We start from the raw sequence: 9,172 nt of genomic DNA, 5'->3' as shown, positions 1-9,172 counted from the left end.
TTTCATTTTGTTGAATGGAATCCCACTCATTATTTGAAGCTTCTTCCCAGAAGGGAGCTTCCGGAGAAGTCATAGCTTATAGGTTTGGGGTTCAGACTCTACCGTAAGAGTCACAAAATCTGGACCGAAACCTTTCTCGGTTCTGACCCTCTTACTTCTTCTAGGTTCGGTTTCAGCATCTAGAGACGGGGGTTGACTAGTCGAAGGAACATCTGAGAGATCATCGCGGACCCTTTTATGAGGTCCAGACCCTAAAGGGAAAATGTGTTCGAAAAACACTGCATCTCTGGATTCCATTATGGTGTTCTCACCAATTACCATGAACCTATAAGCACTAGTGTGCTCAGGATATCCTAGGAAAACACAATCTACAGTTTTAGGTCCTATTTTGGTTTTCTTGGAACGAGGAGTGGCCACCTTGGCCAAACACCCCCACACTTTAAAGTATGCATAGGACGGTTGTCTTCCTTTCCATAACTCATATGGAGTTTTGTCGGATTTCTTAAATGGAACTCGGTTCAAGATATACAAGCAGAGAGAATTGCTTCCCCCCACAGGTTCGAAGGTAGCCCTGAACTAGCTAACATAGCGTTCACCATATCTATGAGTGTTCGGTTTTTCCTTTCAGCTACTCCATTCGACTCAGGTGAAGAAGGTGCAGTAGTTTCATGAATGATGCCATTAAGTTTGCAGAATTCTCCTATAGGTATCACATACTCACCGCCTCGGTCCGACCTAAGAGTTTTAATAGTAACACCTCTTTGGTTTTCTACTTCAAGTTTATATAATTTGAAAGCGTCTAAGGCTTCATCTTTACTTCTAAGAAGATAAACCTGACAGTATCTTGAGTGATCATCTATAAAAGTGATGTACCATTTTTTCCCACCTCTAGTTGGGTTGATTTCAAATCTCCCAAATCTGAGTGGATAGTTCTAGGGAGTTGTACTACGTTCAACCTTTTTGTTAAAGGGTTTTCTTGCAATTTAGATTCAACACAAATTTCACATTTATGACCTCTGTCAAAGTTTATTTTAGGAATGCAGCCTAATTTAGCAAGTCTTTCAATAGATTTGAAATTAACATGTCCTAGTCTATCATGCCAAACATGTGAGGAGTCACAAACATAAGCAGAAGAAGATGCATTATCATTCAAGTTCAAAGAAAGTACACTAAGCTTAATCATGTTATCAGTGACATATCCTTTTCCTACGAAGTCACCACCTTTAGAGATTACAACTTTGTTAGACTCAGCTACAAATTTAAAACCTTTCCCAAGTAAGATGGTTTCTGAGATAAGATTCTTGCATATGTCCGGGACGTGATACACGTCATTCAATGCGAGAGTTTTTCCTGAAGTGAGCTTCAATTCAACCTTGCCTTTTCCTACCACTTTAGAGGTAGAAGAGTTTCCCATAAACAATTTCTCATCGTCTCCTACTTTTTATAGGAGGAGAAAGCATTTCTGAACTTACAGACATGCCTAGTGGCTCCAGAATCAAGCCACCAGTCTCTCACATTGGTCACATTAGAGACAAGGTTGACTTCAGACACCATGCCAGTAAAATATCCAGAATCATCTACTACGTTTGCCTTATTTTTCTGTTTAGGATCATTTTTGGTCTTTTTAGGTGCCCTACAGTCCTTGGCCATATGACCAGTTTTCCCACAGTTATAGCAGTCGCCTTTGATGGTGTTTTTGGAGACACCACCCTTTGGCTTAAGATGGTTACCTTTGGAGTTACGTTGTTTGTTACGTTTACCATTTTTGCTGGATTCTCCGTGCTTTTTCTTTGACGCAGTGTTATTGTCCAGGACATGAGCTTTGTTTGACATGTCTTTGCTCAGCATCAGGCTCTTGTCCTTGCAGCACAGAAGTTCCTCTACCTGTATCTTTTTCCCCAGCTCCACCATGGTGATTTCACGATTCTTGTGTCGCAGCCTCCTCTTGTACTCGTTCCATGAGGGTGGTAGATTTTCAATCACTGCAGATACTTGTAGAGATTCATCAATATGCATGCCTTCAGCAAGAATTTCGTTGATGAGTAGCTGGAGTTCGACGAATTGTTCTACAACAGGCTTTTCATCAGTCATCTTATATTCCAGGAACCTAGCCACCAAGAACTTCTTGCTTCCAGCTGCCTCAGCAAGATATTTTTCTTCTAAGGCTTCCCATAAATCAAAAGCAGTAAAATTCTCTTTTGCATTATAAAAGTCGTACAAGGAGTCATCCAGACAGTTAAGAATATGGTTTTTGCACATGTAATTCTTCCTAGTCCACCTATCCAGTCTATCTTCGTAACCACGGTCATGAAGCCTTCTTGAGGGTCTTTCTAAGGCAACTTCATCTAGCCTTTGGTCTTTTAAGAAGAATAACATTTTGGACTGCCATCGTTTAAAGTCTTTGCCACTAAACTTTGGGGGTTTGTCTACAGTACTTTTTCCCATGTTGTTACAAAATATAGTAAGTAGGATATTGCCTTTAGATTGTTGGGTAAATTACTAATAAAGTAACTGAGAAGAAGATACTTAGCTCAAAATAATGTTGCTGCACAGAAAATGTAGAGGCACGTAAACTACGCTGTCCTAAAGGCAATATCGCCTGCCACTCCTCTGAGATGCTACAGCAGTTGGCGAGTCACCTCCAGGATACAACTACAGTTAGTACCCCTCAATGTAGCATACAATGAGGGTACCCTTAGAGCTTGGCAGAACTTAAAACAGTAGAAGAGATGTTTACAGAAAAACAGAGGGAGAGTAGAAGAGATGTTTCTCTGTGGTGTATGGAGCAGTGTGTTGCTGCCAAGCCAAATACGTACAGACAAGGGAGCCAGGACAAAACACGTACAGACAAAGAAGCCAAGACAAGCACGTTCAGACAAAGAAGTCAGGACAAAACACGTGCAGACAAAGAAGAGATTCTTCTACTTGTGTGGAAAACACGTACCAAAAATTTCAGCAAAAAGATAGGATCTAATGAACCCACACCCGACCCGACGGACGGACGGCGGCGGCGTGCGTGCTTCTGTGCAAAGCACCGCGCGTACGGGAAAGGCAACCTTGCCCTAGTCTAGGCCTTCCCTCAAAGCACAAAAGTCTAATGACCCAAGGGCCATGCCCTTATAGCCAATTCTATGATATTTAAGTCTAAAACTCTTTAGATTTTAGTCAATGTGGGACTATTGTTTTATCTATTCAAATGAAAAAACAATTAATGGGCAATAGGTCTAGGGATCAAAACATAGTCCATGTAAAAAAATGGTATTTTTAAAACGTTTTTTCTAACATTTAGATCGGTGTTGTCTACTGTCTAGACTAATGCACCTTTTGGTTATCTTCGGCAAACTATTTCAATGGAAGTGACAAGTGACCTATTGCATTGTCCAAATTAAGGCCAAAGTTTCGCAGGTAGTGCATGTACACCGGATGCTTATAAGAAATGGAAAACTTCATATTGTTTGCTTTGTATGCATCACTAAGAGTAAATAACCTTCAGCTTGATAATACAACTACAATCATTTTGGCTATCGGGCAAATTTCCATGATAGATTAGATTATAATTAAAACTGATGACAAATTTCATTATCTTCTTATCTATTACAAACATTCATGCCCTCCTAAATCATGACGATGAGATCAATAGTAGCACATACAGGAGAGTACGTAAAAAGAGAAAAAGTACATAAAGATACTTGCATGTAAGTGTAAGAAGAAAAGAAGCAAAACCCGTGAAAACCAGCTGATAGGTGGCGTTGCAACAATTGCCCACCAATTTCTTCTTCTTGATTTTGAAGAGAAGGAAAGGAGGAGTGAGTGACTGTAGTATTAATTGTTATGGACCTTTGATATGGTAAATGAATGACTGCACGGTGGAAGTAGCTCGGACTATTTAAGACTTTTTGGAGTTTTGTCTCTAGGTAGTAGCAAAAAGTATTGATCTCCTCCGCCCATTTTTGTCAGTACATGAATTATTGATTCAGAAATGTGTGTGATGTTGATTGTTGATGATGTCACTACATGCATCATCATCACCGTGTCTTGTACTACAAAATTCCTAAGAAGATCTAACACTAACATTAATGCATTTTGATGTTTGACAAAAAAAAAATCCATTTTTAGTAGATTGTTTATGTCATATTGATTAACCAAGGTGTATTGGGATGACAACTACATGTGTTATAGGTTCTTTAGGTCGGGTAGCACTGATTTTACGCAAGATACTATCCAAAAGGGAGATTATGACTAAAGTGAATTACCTATGGTTGATAGCATATCGGCATTCCATGACCCATTGATAAACATAAATGGGATGGACGCTCTGGGATTAGATATGGTTTTTCGCAAACAAAGAAGAGACAAATTAATCAGCTATTTGTCAACTGTCCCAGGGTACTGTACTGAAAATCTAGAATTGGGGACCTTTTGCAGCTCTAACTTCTGCACTCTCCTAGGTCTCTTTTTATTACTCCACAGCAAAAGAAAAGAAGGGACCAGTGATCATCTGTCTGTCGACAGTCCCAAAGCGTGAATAATCTGGACTCACTATCCTTAAATTTGGGGTCTTAATAAATTCTGCCATGTAGTTACTGTGACGGGCACTCTTGGGCAGAAGTAAAATGCAGGAGCAGTTACTCTAGTGGCAACTATTATTGAAGCCACCTTGAGAAGCGTTGAATTTCTAAGGTGCTGATGTCGTCAACAATAAGTGTTAACTGATGCGCTCCTTGTCTTGGATGCATGACATATTCCATTGGTTTTCTGTGATGTTAGCTCGCCGTCAGTCAGCAATTATGTGGTATTAAGAACAATTCACTGGTAACCTGTTTTCCTAATCGTGTTGTATGTTCCCCAAATTCCACCGACTAAGCAGCCAGGCCATGATGTACCCTTTAGTAGCATATTTGCATACTATACTGATTTTAGTAAGTTTTCAAGGGTTTTCATCGTCATGAGTGTGGGAATGTCTTTGAGTAAGTTTTCAAGGGTTTTACTGGTTTTAGAGCTAAAGAGGGGGAAGCAGATTTTTAGAGATTTGATACCACAACGGCAAGATTAGTTTTACTAAACATATAGTCAGTCGTACACACTGTATCTCTGTTTGACATTATAAGAACAAAGCCAAAAATGTATAACTATTATAAGAACACACTGTAACTCTATTATGAGATAAAGTACAAGTTTTTACTTAGTTGAGCATTGGCTACAGAAAGATAGTGTTAAGTATGCATATTACCGTTCTCTAGTGTACAAATTACTCAGTTTTTTACAATCACCTTCCTCTGGTTCAAAACCCACTTTCGACAGATTTTAGATGTAAAGATTAATCCTGTTTAGACATAGAATAGTAAGGAAAATTGAAACAAAACTTACGATTTTGAAATGGGTTAGTGTCCCAAACTAGAAGGATTGAGTTCCCAACGCGACAATGTATGAAGGGCTAACTAAGTTGGATGGCTCTCGGTCTTGCAACTTTCAGGCACTAGACACCCTGATATCTCTGATTACCTGACAAAACAAGAATATGATAAGCAGACTAGCAGTTGTCTTTCACAGTGTCGGGAGCAGTTATCGGGTATATTCCATTAAAATTGTGATACTCTTGGAGTTGCAAAGCATCCTGACCAAGACAATAGTTACTTAATGATTTTGAAACCTTCTCGAATTAAACAGCGAAAGAAAGTAACTGGTGGGCATATTGTCTCACCCAGTAACAGAGACAGCAGAAGCCCAGTTGCTGTAAACCCCATAGTCTTTTAACCTGCAACGCCATCAAGGTTCATGTCAGTTTCAGAAGTCAATGTATGTGAACTATCACATACCAAATAGTTTCAACTGGGTTTGTTACTTACAGGTGAATGTCATTTAGATCAATTTCTTTAAAGAGATTAATATAAAACCGAAAGCCCTCAGCACTGACATCTCTGCACAGAAGCCCTGCGTAGACATTGACAAATGAATCAGTCTCGATAATTCAAAAAGCGCAACATAAGAAAAGTTTGGTTAAGTTTATCAAGGGATTCAATCAGTACCTTTTGTTTCAGCTGTTAGAAGATGCTCCTTCGCCAATGCCGGGGCAATTCCTAGTGTAATTGCAGCGTCGCTTGCACTTACACCCAATCGGAGGGCCTCAGGTTTCAGTACAAGTGCCTTTATTCTGGCAAACACCTACAAGTGAAAGCATAACTGTTAGATAAACAGGATAGTCGTACAGCATAGAAACCAAACCCGTCAATTCCAACAACTAGCAAGGTCCGGAACAAAAAGCGAAACTTATTGGAACTTGAAAGCATATGAGTTAGAAATTCACCATAAGCTAATCTATCTTATTACAGAAAAATATGGATAAGCCAGTGAACAGGGAATACCTCCTCATCACTGTGGGACTTATTCTGGATTACCATGACTCCGCTATCAAATTTTCGCAGCATTACTGGGCTGTTAATAAAGATAGCAGCAACAAACAAAATTAATGACATAGCTTGGAAAAAAATCAAAAATTCATATGCAACTTGAAATTGACTAAACTAAAATAGTGAGACATGCCAAATTTTATCCTTCAAATATGTGCCACCAGAATATCAAAATTCCAGTATTTGGTTCAAAATCACAGCATATAAAAAGATGGCTGCATTGAAACCTGAAAGAGGTTGAAGGTTCTTTTGTGCATACACATCAAATTTCGCCCAAATGGCACAAGCTTGTAACAGATCCTCAGGTGAAATCAGCTCTGTTCAAGAGATACAGGTAAGATTAGTTATCAGCTGCATAAGACACCCCTATAAATGAACATCTGTAAAATGAATACCTGTTCCTCGGGCGCGATTGAAGAGACAGTAAACATCTATTAGAGCGATCATTCCTCCAGCTCTCTCCAATGGAATTTTCACAAAATCTGCCAACTAAAGGGATACATGTGAAATTAAAATTATTAGTTCTACAGGAAGATTAAATACCTATGTCGTAAGTCGAACAAGAAAAAGACTAATTAGGCTTTATACTGACAAGATGTCAATTCGAGGGGAAAGTTAGAAAGAAGAAAAATGACATCTACTACTCGACATCACAGGTGATCGAGTGTACAGCCTACAGAATGAACCATGCAAGATAGAGAATATTGGTAAGCATCTCGGGTTAGTTGACAAATTAAGGCGCAATTATGGCCACTCAGGAACAAGGTGAGGATACTCTCGGTTATTCGTTCAACTCTTTGAATACTGGCAGTAACTTTTTGGTAGTTCCAAATGTGAGTGATACAGTTAGCACACAAATTGGTTCTCAATTTCATTCATCTCAAACTCGACCTTCTTAGGAACTCATAACAACGTCGCTTATTCTAAAAATCAATACACAATTTTTCGTGATGTTGAAAACAAAAATGAATACCTGGCGAGATAACTGCTGGTGATATAGAGCACCAGCAGATTCTTTTGTTACTGGTGATGCAATACCCACACTCAAAAGCCAGTCCTGCCTACACATGTGACCGAGTGTACTGCCTACAGAATGAACCATGCAAGATAGAGAATATAGTAACTAGACCACATTCCAGTATTAGCAGTTTTCACGTATTCTGTGTCTACCCTTCCTTGTAATTATTGGTGAGTATCTCGGGTTAGTTGACAAATTAAGGCGCATTTAAGGCCACCTCAGGAACGAGGTGAGGATATCCTTGGTTATTCGTTCGACTCTTTGAAATACCAGCTGTAAGTTTTTGGTAGTTCCAAATGTGACTGATACAGTTAGCACACAAGTTGGTTCTCATTTCATTCATTTCAAACTCGACCTTCTTAGGAACTCATAACAACGTCGCTTATTCTAAGAATTAATAAACACTTTTTCGCAATGTTGAAACAAAAATGGATACCTGGCGAGACAACTGCTGGTGATATAGGGCACCAGCAGATTCTTTTGTTACTGGTGATGCAATACCCACACTCAAAAGCCAGTCCTGCATATCTTGCTTAGAACCCATCTCTTCATCAGTTGTACTAGGTTGACCAGTAGTAGGACCAGATAAAAGCTTTAACCTCATTTTCTCTGCCAACATCACCATCTCTTTAGCCTTACCCTGTAAAACCACAATCACAATCACTCAGATGTATCACTTAAGTAGAGCAGAAACTAATTTATCAAGAACTACAAATAATGTACTTTACACAATTGAAACCTGCCAGAAGGAAAATAGGAACTTTTTTCTTTTACTCATTGCAAATTCTTAAATTTAATTTAATTTTCCTGCATTTAGTCTCTTCTCCATTATTCTCAATTTGTTTACTAGAAATAACTTTTCATTTTCTATTGTTGCCATTTGATGAAACTCCCTTTTTTTATCAAGATGAGAACCAACTTCAAACTTCACAAGAGTCTCAGTAAAGATATGAGCAATAATCATTACAGATTAACTTAACAGATGAAACTATATAGATACTAAGGTATGACATACCATGAGAGTATTCAAATCCTGAAAAGCATCTTGCAAGCTTTTATCAGTACTTTCCCAAGTCTCTTGTTCTTTCCTCAAAATCCCAGATACTCCAGCCATTCTCAATCCGCTCGAACTTTCCACGGATCCAAAATTCTTCTCATTAGAATCAGATTTCTCTCATTAGAATCAGATTTCTCTGAACTCAATACTTCCCATGATCTAGCTCTCCAAGCTTCCCAAAATTTAGTTACAAATGTATCAGGATCTGATTTTGATCCTCTGAAAACAAGAGTAATCACCATTGATCTCGAACCTTTCTCTTCAACCTTTCCAGCAGTTGATACTGATACTTGAAATCGAATTCTAGGGCTAGCAAACATACTTTTAATTGATTTCTTGGGTGAAAAAATATGAGTAACAGCACCGAGAGGAATTGATATTGCTGATGCTGATGATGTTGATGTTGATGATGAACTACTGGAATTATTATTCTTCGACTCGTCAATCCATATAATACGATGAGTTGTGAGAATCAAAACCCCAGATTTGAAAACAGGGAAATTAGGGTTTTCTTCACATTCTATGTCGATTGATGAGAAAAGATTGCTTTCAACTTCACCAGGTTGAAAAATTGGTCGACCACTGCTTGTTAATTGTGCTATTGGAAACCAATTTCCTGCCATTACTCCAATTCTCCAAGACAAATCCAATTTTAAGAGTTGTCGAAATACTTATTTTTGCGCGCGGAAT

The 9,172-nt window shown here is 38.7% G+C and overlaps 1 pseudogene; it reads right to left on the bottom strand.

Annotated features, from left to right (window-relative positions):
- Positions 1 to 5,174: 5,174 nt before the first annotated feature.
- LOC113323078 lies at positions 5,175 to 9,157 on the bottom strand (annotated as a pseudogene).
- Positions 9,158 to 9,172: the final 15 nt, after the last annotated feature.

Source organism: Papaver somniferum, chromosome 11 (assembly GCF_003573695.1).
Source record: "Papaver somniferum cultivar HN1 chromosome 11, ASM357369v1, whole genome shotgun sequence".
Classification (NCBI taxonomy): Eukaryota; Viridiplantae; Streptophyta; class Magnoliopsida; order Ranunculales; family Papaveraceae; genus Papaver; species Papaver somniferum.
Note: the sequence above shows the minus strand (reverse complement) of the source record. Positions and strands in the feature narration are given on the sequence as shown.